Source organism: Nicotiana sylvestris, chromosome 3, assembly GCF_000393655.2.
Source record: "Nicotiana sylvestris chromosome 3, ASM39365v2, whole genome shotgun sequence".
Classification (NCBI taxonomy): Eukaryota; Viridiplantae; Streptophyta; class Magnoliopsida; order Solanales; family Solanaceae; genus Nicotiana; species Nicotiana sylvestris.
In genome coordinates this window covers 139,277,336-139,294,540 of record NC_091059.1, presented here as the reverse complement: position 1 = coordinate 139,294,540, position 17,205 = coordinate 139,277,336, and the positions used below count along the sequence as shown (strand labels likewise).

General features: G+C 34.7%; 1 long non-coding RNA gene across 1 annotated transcript; it reads right to left on the bottom strand.

Annotated features, from left to right (window-relative positions):
- Positions 1-12,791: 12,791 nt before the first annotated feature.
- On the bottom strand, positions 12,792-16,995 carry LOC104212545 (uncharacterized). Its single transcript, XR_011405874.1, has 3 exons — positions 15,778-16,995; positions 13,478-13,646; positions 12,792-13,378 (listed from the first exon to the last, which is right to left on the bottom strand). It is a non-coding gene; the product is annotated as an uncharacterized lncRNA (long non-coding RNA).
- Between the last annotated feature and the right edge of the window lie 210 nt (positions 16,996-17,205).

The window sequence follows — 17,205 nt, the reverse complement described above, 5'->3', positions numbered from 1 at the left end:
AAGTTAGGGGTCCGCCTGTAGAACAGAGGAACATCGTTCAAGGTCAAGCCGTAACCCATTGGAAGGCAGAAGGTTACAACAAAAATCCCCAGCATTCAATCCAAGTTAGAAACAACAAGAAGCTCGCCTCAAGAATGCAAGTCAACAGTCTGAGATAGTCAACAAAAGCTAGTCACAAAAGCAAAAATAATAATAATAATAATAATAATAATAATAATAATAATAAATCCAAAGCACGGAAGTGGAGAACATATGTGGTCTGCTCAAGAACTAGCACCTACAACTCGCAAGTATCAAGGTTCAAATCCAAAGTCTGGATGAAGCACCATTCAAGACTCAAGATCAAGTTTCAGAAGAATTAAAGATAGGAATCCTTGTAACTAGTAGCTGATAGGCTTAGTTAGTCTTTTGCAGTTTTCATTTTGATGTAATGACAGGACCACGGACCGGAACCTCAACGGAACGGCACCTCGATCGGCTCTTCACCTCGGTACACTTTACCATATCTCTCATTTCCGAACTACACGTGGCCTGATTCCTGTATAACCAAGGATATGTAGGCAGCTCAGATACCATGGCTCGGTCACATTCCCTTCCTTTCCTTAGTATAGTCCGTCCAAGTAATGGTCGGGTCAAAAACATGTCTAGTCGTTCTTTGTCGGAAAACTCTTCGTGTTTCCAGTCAAAGAGGGGCAGGTGTAGACACCGGATTTTTGACCCTCCCCGAGAATTTTCACATTTTTAGCGTGAATATATGAAATTGGGTCTAATATAGCCATTTTGACTATTTTTGCTTTATTTCGTTGCAAAACGAAAAATTACAAAAAATATATATATAAATTTTAGTTTATGTATTTCTCATAAACTTGAAAAAATACAAAAAAATTGCACTCTATTTTTGTACTTTATATAATTTCGAAAATAACCAAAAAATATAGTTCTATTAATGTTTTGTAGTCATTTTAATTTTTGAAAAATACAAAAAATATTACTTTATATTTTATCCTTATATAAAAACGAAAATTACAAAAAAATAGTTTTATTAATATTTTGTAGCTATTTTAAATCTTGAAAAATATATTAAAAAAAAGATATAGTTTTGTTTAAATATTAGTCTTATTTTGGTAGCTATTTTGCTTACATAGGATTAGTCGAACAACGTCGTGTTCTTAATCGGGTCCGGGCAAAAGAATAATATTCGGGTTCAAACTACCCATTTTTAGGCCTAATTTCGGACCTAGCCCATAATAATCCGAGTCCACCACACATGAGGGGACACGCATGGGGAACACGGACGGAATCCCATATACGGGGAACCCCACTACGCGTGGGGGACACAAGCCTTGAACCCCACCATGCATGGGGCTCATTTATTTTGGTAAAAGGGATCAAATACACGGACAAAAAAGGATTTGAGGGGACTTTGAAATTTTGGAATAGAAGGACTTGGAAATTTTGGAACAGAAGGACTTGAATTTTTTTTTGAAAGGGGACTGTTCATTTTCTTCCTCTTTTGGGAAGAAGACCGGAACCCTAGCAGTCCGAAAAACCTCCCTCGACACCGTCCAAACACCACCCCGTCTCCTCCCAACTCCGTCACCATCTTGTCCGAAAACCCTCACGTCCCAAAACCACCGTCAACCTCCAGCTCCCCCCTCCCCTCGTCGACCACCGTCCTAACCAACCAGCCCAACACCACCTTCCCGACAGCCCGTCGCAACCAACTCCCACCTCCATTTACACCACCCAAACCGTCCGCAACTCCCCAGCTCCGCCATCATCAACCTATCAGCCCGTCACCCTCACCTTCCCCGACGCCGGAAACAGACCTCAAAAACCCACCAGCTCCTCCCGTCGTCAACCCGTCACTGCCCATCGTCGTCACTACCCAGCGACCATAACCCAAAACCAACCACTCTCCCACGTCCAAACGGCTGCCTGCAACGTCCAGCCATGAACGACCTTTCCCTCTTGCCATGACTGACCAAGAAAACACACATACGCACAAGCTGAAACCTAACGAAAACGTTCAACAAAACAGCCCAGAAGTTCTGTCCGGGATGAGTTCCGTCGAGGTCGACTTTGGTTCGTCGAGGTCCGGTACGTCGAGGTTGTTGCCGTCCATTTTTGGCGAGTTCGAGATGTTGAAACTCGACGTTGCTGTTAAGCGTGAGTATTCATATTATTTTTGTTGTCTCGGTGTGTTCTTTGCTTCCATGTCTTGTCTCGGTAAATTTGAGTAGTAGTAGTACATTTGCCGTATTTTGAAGTTTATCTCGTCATGTTAGTTTATCGCTGATTGTTAATGTTATGTTCTGTTGTTAGTTTTATATTTTTGTTTATCACTAATTGTCAGATGTTTGCCATTTATTGTTAGATTATTAGCTTATATTTCATTAAACTAGACTAAGAGGAAAAAGAGTAATAGTTTATAAATAGCGTCAAATTCGTAATTTGTGGCAATATTGTTGGTTTGCATGTAATTAGATTAAAGGAACCGGGGGTGCATCTCATGTGACCCGGCTCCAATTTAGAACATAGTTAAATAGAACTTGTCGTGAACCACTAGTGCGTTACGTATAGCATGGCTTGCAATATATTTTAATAACTTTGAATTAACTCTTTAAATAGATAAAGTAAAAATGTAGTAACTTTAAGTTTACCCTTTTTTAAAAGAAAATATAAAAAAAAATATAATAATAATAAAAATGAGACGAGCCTCGTCAAATGAAAACGCACAGATTGTGGGGCCCTCACAAAATATATGTATTAAACACTTAGATTCCGGGACGGGCCGATTATCAAATTTCACGGCCCGACCCCAAATAATAATGCGCTAGTTGCTTTAGGCGCGCCTTTAATAATTTATCCTCCCTAACTCGGGTGCACATTTATGTGACCCAAATCCAAATCTTAGCGGAGTTGAAATGTGTCTCTAAATCGCGGGTACATTGATTGTAACGTGATTCGAGATGCATGTCCACGACGTTGCAAATTCCTTTGAAAAATAAGGAGGAGATGAGCCTCGCCGAATAAAAATCCGAATTGCGGGGCCCTCAGTAAATACTTGTTTTAAATTACTCAGAATTCAGGAGGGTCGTTTAGCGAATTTCACGGCCTTCCCGGAATAATAACGCGATAGTCTCTTTAGGCGCGTGTTTAATAATTTACTTTCTTAAACATGGGTGTGCATTTCATGCGACCCAAATCCAAATCCCAAAACATCAAATAAAATGTGTTCCGGATTATGGGTGCATTTCATGTGACGCAGTCCAAAGACATGTTTTAAATAATGTTCACATTCTTTTAAAATATTAATTATAAAAGCGGTAAAAAGTTAAAATTTGCACATAAGTTCATATTTGTATAAAATCAGATAATCAAGCCGAATATAACAGTTGAGCGACCGTGCTAGAACCACGGAACTCGGGAATGCCTAACACCTTCTCCCGGGTTAACAGAATTCCTTATCCAGATTTCTGGTACGCAGACTGTAATATGGAGTCATTCTTTTCCTCGATTCGGGATTAAAATTGGTGACTTGGGACACCCTAAATCTCCCAAGTGGCGACTCTGAAATAAATAAACCAATCCCGTTTCGATTGTCCTTTAATTGGAAAAACTCCCTTGCACCCCCATCGGGTACGTAAAAAGGAGGTGTGACAACGCTTATTATAGAATTAAATTATTATTATTATTATTATTATTATTATTATTATTATTATTATTATTATCTTGCCTATAGTAATATATATATATATATATATATATATATATATATATATATATATATATACTTATATAATTAGATATACAATTAGAGGAATATTAATCACTTTAATGTTAGTAATTACTAAAAGTATGTATAATTAAATACTACTTAAGTCATCCAAAAAAAAAGAAAAAAAGAAAAGAAAAGGGGATCACGTGTCAAGCAAGCCCATAAAGGGCTGTTGGACCAAACATAATAGCCTCACAGAGGCGTGAATACCTTACCAGAAATTCTGTTTGCTCGAGAAACAGAGGCAGCAACTATTCACGTAGGGCAACGAAAATTCTAGGGTTCTTTATAACTCACTTATTTTTTTTACTCAGGTATATAAAATTCCCTATTCTCAATTACCCTACAGTAGTAATAGGTAAGAGTTGAATAGTTAATTCTCTTCTTTTTCCATATCAACAATAGATTTCATGTTTAGGTGTGAAACTTTAAAATTGATTAAAATACACTGGTTATTGTAGAATCAATTGTTTGACTGGTGTCAATTGGACTAGGGCCTACGTATTGGCTCGAGAAGTTTTGAGGTGAGTTGAGATAACCCTTTACCAAAGTGGTTTAACTTACAAAAATATGCATACAAGGTGTTTGATGAATTGGTTAAAAGAGTGAATATGTACTTAATTGAAGTGAGTGAGTTCCTATTAGCTTAGAATTATTTTAGTTAAAGTTAGATGATTTATTTTGATATATGTGCATAAATTTTCAAATTTTTGTGTTATTCTTATATGTCATTTTCATGGTGCAAATTCATGAAAAAGCAAGAATATTCACAAATAATTTTGAATGTTTATTTCATTCTTATGCCATACCTTACATTTAAGAATTCTAGAATAAGTATGTTTAAAAGATTTAGACTTGAAAAGTCACAAGAAGAAGTTTTAGAAAGAAAAGATTTTTGGGAGTATCCTTTATTCTGAGAAGGGTTCATCGTCCAGACCGAGGGTCTTGACCAAGGCGTTGACTTCCTGAAACTACTTGTGCCAAAGTAGGGAGCACACGAGCCGAGGGTCTCGTTGCTGAGAATTCACTTAGCTAGGCTAAGGTATGATATATGAGCGCTGAGAACCATAAAGCGAGTGACACCTCGTGAATTGGGCCTATTCAATCAGGTTGGGATTGAACCCGTACCGATCACACGGTTACTAAGACAGAAATAGGCCAGAATAGTTGGAACTCCCAAAATATAAAGAGAATGTATTTTTTTGAAAAAGAAAAGAATTTCTTGGTTGTACAACACATAAGTAGAAAAAAAATGATGCCTGAAAATTATTGGTTGTACAGCTTTGCCCTTATTCTGGTGCTTCCAAGTCTAATAACCATTAAAGCAAGCTAAGAAATTCGAATATCGAGATGAACTTAAAACCAATGTGATATCAAACTATTCTTATTTGCCTAAATTAATTCAAAGATGAGAGTAGAAACAATCAGATTCTTTTTCAATTTTTTCTCTGTTCTTTTCTATTTCTTGCTTTGCAGAAATTTGAAAATGCTTAAGATTCATTCCTACTAGGAATCCACCTCAAGGAAAAGGCGTTTTACTCAAAAGATGTTATCAGTTAAACCCATTAATCCAGAAAGTTGAATAACTCTTCCTTTTTGTTAAGTCTTATTGTTCTTATTATATATCTATTGATGCTGTGGAACTGAGTTCCATGGTAGCAAGAAACTGAAGCAGCACGTGCTAGCTTTTCCCGTACTTTCTTATTGATCTTCACCTGATAGCTTCTGAAAATTTTAAGCTTGTCATTTCTTTTAGATGTTATATCTGAAAGTACAAATTGTGGATTGATCTTGCCATCTTAGCATAGTTGGTAGTGACTAATTCACTTGTTTACTTTGTAATAGTAAGGATAGACAATAGTTCTCCTCTTAGTTCATTACATGAATGCACAAATTTCACTTGGTTAATTAGATCTTGGTAGTCAGGTTTGTTCTCCTTTTTGTTCAGTACATGAAAAGCACAAAGATTATAAAAATACCATTGATATTTCTTCCCATAAGGGATCGTGACAAAAACTAAAGATGCAAAAATAGAGTTATTTCAGTGAAGCGTTTCAATCATATTTGTTGCCTTTGTACTAATTATATTATATTAATCATGTTGGTGTCATTGTACAAGCAACATATATCTACTATATATACTTTCAAATGAAGGTCCATATACTGTTTTTATTTCAGGTCTTTCTGATCATATTTGGATGTACTTTCCGATTAAAATGAAGGTCCAATTGAGCTCGACTTGACAACAAGAGTGTTGTCATGAGGCAGCAAGAGTGTTGCTAAGCTAAGGTGCATGAGCAGCACCAAGGCAAAAATGGGAAACGGGCAAGTGATGGCCAAGACTTTGACGAAGGCGAGGCAGCTTGGCAAGGGCTTGATAATGAGTTGCGGGCTGAGGGTGACACTTGATCATGACAAAGGCATCAAGGCATGAGGCATTGATGCCATGTCAAGGCAGAAACAATGAGGCAAAGGCAGGCTAATGTGCAACGGGAAGGCAGTGCGCGGGCAGACTTGTCATGACATTGAGTTGCGGCAAACGGGCCAAGTTCGTAGGCAATGGCAAAGGTAAATTGTGGCACAATGCAGCTGGATACAATGGCATTGGCGCGTGGTCCAAGCCAAAGCACGAAATTGGACAACAAGTCTTGGATTGACAAAGTCAATGGCGGTTACTGCACATGCTATGCACATGGGCAGCAGTTGGGCTTTGCTAAAATGCTGGCAGGAGTTAGCAACGTTTTTGGGGCCATGATCCCACTATCCTTTAGCATGATTTACATTATCCTAGTAGTTGGGAGTGTCAACTACACTAAGCTAAAGTAGTGGGCTGAGTGGGCAAGTGCCTAAGCCTAAAAATAGGCAACTATTGTTTAAATGAGGCTGGTTCATACATTATAAATGGACAACACCCTTTCCCTTTGGAGGAGGAGTGAAAAAAAACGTGTAAGAGTACACAAGTGAGTTAGGAAGGAGTCCTAAAGCTGGTTTTCAAGAGTGAAAACACCTAAGGCTAAGAGTAGTCTTGTAAGGGTCAAAAGTGATCTTCATTTTGTACGCGGACGTACTTTGAGTTTGAGTTTCTTTGTATGCTCGAGTTAAATACAAAGTTGGGAAAAGAGTTTCCTGTATATTGTGCCTTTGTTCACTTTAATTTTCTGTCCCTTCATCTATTTTTCGTTGCCTAAAATCAGTCTAAGCTTACTACGTTAAAAAATTGCCTAAATTAATCTAAGTCCAAAGTTACTGAAATTTTGATCGAGTGTTAGAGCAGGCTGAAGTAAAGTCGAGACTTAGCTGCCACGCGGGCTGTTATTTTTGCGTGACATAAAACACGCCTGCGACAACTATTATATTACAAGGTTACTAACATTTGTCAGTGACATTTCATCAGGTGCCATTATCTTTTAAATTTGTCAGTGACATTGGATCATTACTTCTTGCTTCTACACGTGTCATTATCTTTTGCTAAGGACCGCAAAGAAGACCAATCACACATAATGAATGTATCATCTTTTTTACCTATCTATACCATATATCAAACCTTATTACCAAAAATGTTCATAATTTATTATTTACCCGTGTAGTCCACACTTTTACTACAAATTATATACCAATCTAAAAATAGGTAGATTTTGCCATAAAAATGCGCTAAAATGAAGGCACCAGATCTGCGTGTGATTCTGTCAACATTAAATTCGAATTTTGAAACGGAAAGAGATCTCATTGCTGCGTAATTCTCTCCTTCCTCAACGGAAAGAGATCTCTCTTCTCTCACTCAACTACAATTCTCAAAAAACGCAAGCTACTGAAGCTCCAGTAATCAAACGGAAAGGAGATTTCTGTTCTTCATCTTCATCTTCATCTTCATCTGTTCTTCCATATATTTTCCACCATTGATAGCCATTAAAAAGCTTGAAAGCTTTGAATTCAAATTTGGGTTTTCAAAAATCATTATTTGTTTGGATTGGGTGTTGTTGTAAATAATTCGGAATATGTTTAGGAGTTTATATCTCAATTTTGAGGGGTTTTGGTGAAGATTAGACTTGGTTTTGACTGAATTTTAGATTGAAACTCGAAGAAGAAGAAGAAGAAGAAGAAGAAGAAGAAGAAGAAGAAGAAGAAGAAGAAGAAGAAGAAGAAGAAGAAGAAGAAGAAGAAGAAGAAGAAGAAGAAGAAGAAGAAGAAGAAGACATATTTCTAGAAATTGTAGATAAATTGTAGTTAAATTGTAGATATATTGTAGATAAATTGTAGATGAATTGTAGATTGGGAAGACTAAAACTTCTATAAATCTTCTACAATTATGTCGAAAATGACAATTATGCTACAATTGAAAGGAGAATCTGGATATTAAAGTTCAATGTATCTATTTTGTAGATATCTTGTAGATAAATTGTAGATTATTTGTATTCTGATTGTAGATGCATTATTTTCTGTTTTCACAAATCCAAAATGACTAAAGCTTCTACAAAATCTTCTGCAAAAAATAGTCTACAATTTATCTACAATTTTTCTAATTTGACTATAATTTGACTACAAAATATCTACAAATTCTGAAAATATGTCTTCTTCTTCTTCTTCTTCTTCTTCTTCTTCTTCTTCTTCTTCTTCTTCTTCTTCTTCTTCTTCTTCGACGAGTTTCAATCGACTGTGTTAACCAGTAACCTTCAACCACTGCCCAAAAAAAAAGAGGTCAAAGAATTTCGAACTCTCTGCCATTATTATTTCCAGTGGGAATTCAAGCGGTTCGATCAAAGAATTTAAAATTTTCTTGTGAATCTGAAAATATGATATTCTTCGACGGTGGTGAGCAGTTGGGGATGATCAACGAGAGGAAGCATAGGAGCATCGTGAGTTGTGTGTGTGTTGTGAACAGTTGAGATGAAAGGAAAGAGAAAGTGGGAAGATACAGTCCTATAATTATGCCTAATATAAATGAACCCTTAATTATATTCCTAATTTGAATTATGGTATAAAAATGGTAATTTGGTATGTTTAAATATAATAAACACAAACCTTAAACATTGAGGGTAATAAGATTTCATATATGGTATAGGTCGGTAAAAATCCCTAAATAATATTCTCATGAATGTAGAGGATGCGCCACCTTGTAACCACGCAACATCCTATAATAGATACCCTGTTTCCTTATGCATGTAAATAATATTCAACAGTCAGTATATAATGTCGTCTTTATCCGATTTGATGGTCGCGTACATGCATCATTTTTATTATCTGCAATTTCATGCATCAAAAACAAGGTAAATCAAAAATAAATTTCAGTTTTTACATTATTGGGCCCGTGCCATCACAACCTATTAATTTTAGAGAAGGTAAATAGATTAATTTTTATTCCACCTTAATCATTATTTTTTTTTATCAAATATATTTTTCTAATTAATCCTACAAGAAAGAAGATAACCAGATAATTTCAGCATATAGAGGCAAAACTTAAAGTCACAACAACACATCTAAGGTATGTGGGGCAGTATTTATCTCTTTATTAAGCCAGCTCAATCGGATCAACATTGATCGTTTTTGAGAAACTTACACTTTTTTATTTGATATTTATTTCATAACATATTTATTTAATAATATTTAACGTTGCATACTCAATGGTATAGGGTACGCGTACAATGAATATTATTTTTTGCATATTTTTTTACGCGATACACACGTGCAACACACGTACACCATATATATATAGTGAAAGAAAATTGCACCATTTTAATTTTTTTTTTTGCATAATCTAAAATCTGAAAATTATATTAAAAAAGTAATGTTTAATTACATTTAAAAATTAATGTTTCAATAATGTATTTTAATTTTTTAACAAAAAATTATTTTGATGACTTTTTTGTATATTTAATTCTTCGCATGTTGAACCCGCTTGATGAAAATTCTGGGTCCGCTACTAGTTGATACAGTGAAAAACTCGGTTAGACTCGACTTATGCTGGAAAAAGGATGATCACTGACTTTAATGTGAAAGAATAATTAAATCTTTTCATCTTTATAACAACATGGTGATGAAATTGGTGATCGTGACTCTAATATATGAACGAGTCAGGATTTTGGGCTCTCCATTTCTCGTATTAAAAGGTCCAATTGCATCTTATTTGCATAAACACAAGAGTTAATTAATAACGTTAGATTTTATATATGCCCACATATGACACAGAGTGTTAATAATGCAAATTTGATAGTAGTAAAAATTGATCGATTTTCTTGACTATTATTCCTGTCGATCCATATTAAGTGACTTTTTAGTCTTTGGCACACCCTTAAGACAATACTAAAACTCTTAGAGAAAAAAGGTATATTGACTAAATTACTCTTAATTAAAATTTGCATATTGTTACTTTGACACATAGTGATATGTAAATAAGGGCAAATTTTAGAAAAATAAAATTAATTCCTTCTTGATTATTTAAAAGGATACTTATTTTTGACCAAAATAAAAAGCCCAAAAACTACTTATTATGGACCGAAGGTAGTATTAGTGGAAATCGATAAAGGTTAAAGAGGAAAAATAAATGCTATGTTTTTAACTTTGATTAATGCTGATATAGCTCATAATTCTTTTAAAGTCGATTATCATAAACACACCATAAGTACATTAGTTACAAAACAGTATCAACTCACTTCTATATATGCCCAGGCCATTAAATAAAATCACATATTTATGTGAAAATTGCACGGGTCGCCCTATTTGGTCTCCCCCATTTAACTTATACCTATTTTTTTAAAAAAGTTTTAACTTGTACCCAATTTTTAAACAACTTCAGCCCCCTTTCTCCTCCTCCTTCGTTTTCTTCTTCTTCTTTCTTCTGCTGCTGTTGGTGCTGCTATTAAACTTCAATTCATGGGGATGATTGCATTAAGTATATTTATCAGATTATTTAAAAACAAATTATAAATAAGTTTCTAAAGTAAGTACGTGCATGTATGTAAATATAAGTCCATTTCCTTTAATTCACATTCTATTTTTTTTTTTTTTGGATTCAATCAATGCATATTAACCTGTTGTGCTAAATCATTATCTAGTTTTTTAATCTACTAATTCTACTTATGATAAACTTATTATCTGAACAAAAAATCAATTACATGATAGCATAAAACATGCTGAAGTTCAGCAAATATAGAACAAAACTTTAGCTAAAACATGCTGAAGTTCAGCAATTACAAACAAAAACTTCAGCAAATAAAGAACAAAACTTCAGCTATTATGCTTAAGTTCAGCAATTACAAACAAAAACTTCAGCAAATAGAGAACAAAACTTCAGCTACTATGCTTAAGTTCAGCAATTTTATATATGCTACATAAGATATTTAGAAGGGCCACAAAAAAATTCCAAAAAAAAAAAAAAGAGTCACATTAGGGTTAGGTTGTGCTGCCGCTAAATAGGCCTTTCTAAAGGAAAACTAACCCTAGAGAAAGAGGAAAAAATATGGAAATTTCAACGTACGTAAAGACTACGCATAACTCATTAGTTACCAAAAAGAAAAGAAATAGTAGGTGGTGCCTTTGTTTAGGGGTGTTGATGAATATTCGAAAACCGACTAAACCGACCGAATCGATTTTTAGGTTTCTTTTTAAGAAATCGTAGGTTTTTATATAAATCTGTAACCGCACTGATAATTAAGGTAGGTTTTTTATTTTATAAAAATAAACCGAAAAAATACCGAACCGTACCGAATAAATTTTACATGTAAAAAATATATTTATTTAGTAAGTTTTAAAGTAATAATGCATTAAATTTTCTTTGGGCCTTGGAATTATGAAAACTATTACAAGCCAACAAGTAATTAAACTCAAAATACTAATTCTTAAAACCTATTATGCTACTTCTACTTAAACTAAATTATTTCAAGTATCTTTATTAGCAAGACACAAAGTATTCTAGCGATTATGAGTAGCAAATTACAATGTATTGAATATGTTTCCTTTCATATAATTTGGATTTATCTTTTTGAATATTTAATCTTCTATAGATTTTATTCTTGAGTCCCAACTTAGTATATCTTTCAACTCGTGTGATTTATATTTTTTGTACCTTTGTTTGATTTCTTTTACGCTGTTGTAGAATAGTTGATGGATCTATACTCTAGCCATCTCTTTTTTTTTTTTTAATTCATCACCCTTTAAACAGTAAAAATGTCTAGATAGTTTTGATAAGTCCAATAAAATAATGTATGTTATTGCATTCTACTTCTACTGGTGAATTTTAAATGATATAAAAAAATACCGAAAAATTAACCGAACCGTACCGATACCGAAGAGAAACCGACATGATTGGGACGATTTCGAAAAGTCTAATTTTGGTTATACATAATAGAATAACCGAAAAATTGGTATGGTACAAATTTTATAAAATAACCGGCCGAACCGAACCATTGACACCCCTACCTTTGTTATATATAGCCATATAGCCTAGCCCTTGAATAATCAAGTCTTGGAGGGAGATTGAAGAAACTTTCATATATTGAAGCTATATCTAAGTGTTGTGGTAGATTCTGGACAAATGATCATCTAGATTCTAGACAAATGATCATCTATATTTGAATCTGCCACCTCACTTAGATCTGATTTCAATCTATGATTATTGCGTATTGATCCGCCATTGATAACTACGTTACAGGTATTCTTTTGTGTTCTTTCTTTAATAGTAATTGTTTTCAGCCTAGTAGAACAAAACATATTTGGGTGATATAAATCTTAGTTCTTCAGGGACATCTGATAAAGTAACGCAAATCTTGATTATGATGTTCATAGTTTAAGAATTGCAAAATATTTTGTTTATGATGTTTATTTGCAGCATGAATTTATGGGAAATACCCACAAATCAATGCTGTCTAATAATGGAAATATGAAGTAGCAAAAGAAGATGTTGACAAAGAATAGGACCGTAAACGCTTTCGCAATTTCGTACCTATTTCTTCATGGTAATGGTTAGAAGAAATTCAGTACTACTAATTTGTTAAGCCAACAAGTCAAATTTCTTTTAAGCATCACTATAGCGGTAAGCATGCCTCATGACTTAAACTAATTATCACTTCAACACAAAGAAGTAACTATAACTAGTCTATAACATATTGTATATAGATGTTCCAATCAGTAGCACTCACTGGTTAGAATTCAGATGGGAGCAACTGCGTCTAACTTCTCCTCGAGATCCAGTAAGAACACCAAAATCTGACAATTTAGCCATGATATGAGCAAACTCTGTTCGGAACATAGTCCCGTCATCCGAAGCATAATCAATCACCACTGCTGCAGTCTTTTCATTAGCCATCAACTGTTGATCAGCAAACAGTAGTCCTCTTCCTCTCATCAAAGTCTTGTAGTAGTGGTTATCAAATCAAGCTCCAACAGTGAACAGTCCCTGGGAGTATGACATAGCATGCTCACTTAGACTCCTAGCTGTATGCTCATTGAACATATTGTTGATGGTGTTGTTATTGTCTGGACACTTTCGCTTCAACTCTTCAAGGAAGTCACAGGGAATTGTTGGATCAGGTAAATTTGTCCCCATGAAATTACTGAGCCTTGGCCGAATGAATTCACAACCAATCTTTCCAATGTTATGTCCTCCTTCAGGCGATGAAGAAAAAAAGCTTAGAAATTTCAAAAAAATATATTACAAGAAGATGCAACATCTTAAGACTAAAGAAATGAGAACAGAAAGATTACCAAGGGCCACAGTTTCCCTCTCGTCAAATCCTCTTAACTCTTAAGGAAAATAGCCTAAGAGTTTCACTGATATACCATTTGGCCGCGGAATTTCAGCCATGGCCTTATCAAAGAATGACTCTGTACTGTCCCTTCTGCCCGTTAACACAGGATAATATGGTCCACCAGCCTAAGATGTAGGAAAACAGTACATGATAAGGGAACATTGCAGAATGTTAAGATTTTGGAGAAAAAATAAAATAAAGACCAATGATCCTAATTTCAGGTCTCTATCAAGCTCAAGCTTGAAAGCATCAAAAGATCAAATTGCTATCTTGAAAGAGATTCTGATGAGTCTTTTTGTCTTAAATTTTTGATGACCTTGTTTATACTATGCAATCTTTGGTTTCTGCTTCATTCATGAATGCACTTCTTGTGTTCAACTTGTACAAAATAACCGTCAGTTTTGAGGCAAACTGTCTTGAGTTTCCTACTGTAGGTTTTAAACTTATTGATTCTGTCTAAATTTATGGCCAATGACTCTGAAAGTCAGCTCTTTCTCAGCGCATAAAATTAGTTCTCATCTAAAGTGCTTAAGCATTTGATGCAGACGCTATCTTCTCTTTATGTTTATACCAAACTGAGAGTTCAATTGTTTCATTTTTAAAATATCCAAGAGTATCTACTGCTATATGGAACTTATGTAACTCATATTAGGCTCAAGCTCTCACCTCGAACCAATACAGTTTCGATGTATCAAAACCTTGTGAGCTTGGGCTATACCAAATGAACTAGCTTGAGTTATAAAAACTCCCAATTGATCCATTCTTTGCAACAAGCTCACACACTTGTGAATAGTAACCTTTTGAATTTCTAGTATGGACTTTCTTTAACGACTCGTTCCTCACCACTTCAATGAAATCCTAAATGGACTTTCTTCCAACAGAAATGGCTCCTCTAAGAATTTACTTTTCTCCTTCCCATCCACATTGTCACCGGATCATCTGAATCGTCATAACCATCTTTCACGAGTGGCCTATATCCTTATCGGCCTGAGCAGCGCCTTGCCGCCTTGTCAAGATTGCAACTGGCAAAACTATGCAATCCATGAAGTGAAAAGAAAAATGGGAAGCACTTCTCTAGCTAATAATTGGTCACTTTTATATATTATTTTGTATGAGATCGTTTTATCTTTTCGGGAGGCAGTGGAGTGGGTTATAGTTATTTTGTTAAATCTTATCAATACATTCTTGTGGGAAATTCAGTAAAATAGACAGTTAAGAGTAGCATAGCCTTACAGTCATGGTATCTACAGTTACCAGAAAAATAAATATAAAAAAATAAAAAAAGCCAGAGATTAAAAGGTGGAGGAAAAATAAATTCAATAATGAGAGAAACAGTTATAAAAAAAATCAATAACGAGGAGACAAGCCTACATAATTGTCAATAGTGTCGTTTGGACAATATTCTGACACAACAAAAACTAAAATAAAAATTAGAGAGGCTTTTGTTCGTAAAGAGTTATTGTATGAAGGTAAGGATTGAATTAGCCAGCCAATGAGTAGTGTAAGTATGTAATGGAAACAAAGAACATATAGACATTCTAATTAAGATAAGATAATTTCTGTAGTTCTCAATGTCAGTTTTCCTGGAAAGAGATCTGTTTAAGTGAGAAGAGCATATTTTATACTTTACTTTCTTAGTAATGGTAGGAATAGGTGATAGAAAAAAACAAATGGTAGGTCCAATGGAGCTTATGAAAAAGCATGGTGACAAGTTTGCCATAAGTGTGACTTGTTCCCCATCTTAAGCTTCAAACAGCTCTACATATTGACGGGACGGGAAGGGGTTGCTCAGATGGACAACACCTCCAACCTACAACACTATGGTCATGGGTTCGAGTCACCAAAGGAGCAATAGCTCCAATAAAAGGGGATCAAAGGGGAATTAAAGGGGAGAAGAAATAAAATAAACAACTCTACATCTTACATTTAGACACTGATAATAGCCAATTTAGTTCAAAATTAAAAGCTAGAAGAAACTTCCCATGATGAATAGTTTTTAAATAATTACATATTATATCACTATCAGAACTGCACTGTTAACAAATGATACCACTGGAAGGTATCAAAAGTTTTTGTTATGTATTAGGAACATTTGAATGTGCACAACAAGATTTTTTTAATGAAATTAATAATGAGAAAAATGGAATACATGCCGGTGCATAAATTACACATACAAATCTGTATAAGAATAATAATTATAAAAAAGAAACTTCAGGTAGTTACTAAAAGAAACAAAAAATAAGGCCAGACTCATACCAGAATGATGCCATCTCTTGTTGCAAGGACAAGTTATATCAGAACAAGAGACGACCCCAGAGCATGCCTCCTCAATTTCATCCTTTATCATGTCGATGAAATTGAACCCTTTCAGTGTCCGAGTTGGGATCGCCTCACGTTCAACAGTTCCATTCTTACTACTGTCAGCAAGCAGAACAGATGCACCGCAGCCCTGTAATATATGAACAGAACAAGAAATTTTCATAAACATAAGAACTTAGAAAGAAAAATCAAAGATATTATATCGAATTTTGACTGTCTTCACAGGTGACGTTAGCAGCTGTCTAAGTCTTAGAGTGACTAGTGAGATTTAAGCATAAAAAGTTTATTGAAATTAAAAATCTTCAACTTTTCCTATAAAGTAAAAGGAATGCTGAACTCAGTAAGCGAGGAGAGAAGAGTGGTAATGCTGAACAATATAGAGTTAGAATAAGAGTGCGCATTTAAAACTCAAAGAGCAACTGACAGTAGAAACCTCATCCAAATCAAACAACTAAGATGAGTCACAAATATACATGATAAGTTACAAAGAATGACGAGCGCATGGCTCACAAATTAAGATAAAAAATAAATTAACAAGAAAGAAAACATCCACAAATACATTGAGGAAATACAAGCGCTATTGCCTACATCAGGAACTAGAGGGCTGGCCACGAAAGAATAAAACGTCCAAAGAATTGTATGCACGGGCATAAGTACAGATAAAACCACATGTTTCTGAAAATAGGAATGAAAACAGTAAATGACTGATTTTGAGCAGTTAAAGTATCCTTGACTTAGAAAAGACTAACGCAAGGCATGAGAACACAAAGCTGAAGAATACAACAGATGAAGAATTACAAGGCTAAATAAAGAAATGTCAAAGAAATACCAAAAATGTCAGAGAAAATAAAAATAAACTCAGCATTCATTACATGCAAGGAAAATATTAGAGTAAGATAAGGCCTGAAATAGATTAGAAGTAATTTCCATTGGGATCACAATCACTTACAGAATAGAACCAAAAAAACAGTAAGAAGTGCAAAAACTAACATCATATTAAGACTTCCTAAATGCTTTCTTGGCTAAGTTCCTCCCCATCTCCAACCCCTAAAAGAAAAAAAGTAAACATAGTGCTAAAACCCAGAAAACACCGATTAAATGAACTAAAACAATCTAATACAATGCACAAAAGAGAAAAAGAAAAACACACATCAAGAATCCGAAAATTGCAACAAAGTAACAAAATATCGAGCTTAAAGAAATTATAGACTAAGATAAAATGAAACAAGAAAATGGAGAGTAAATGGGAGAGTACGACATTTACCCCAACGAAACAATCATGGAAGAGAAGACGCAAGAGTTGGGCGGGTGCATTGTGTTGCATTAGCACTATTCTGTGCATCGTAGGCCATACTATTTCCTCCA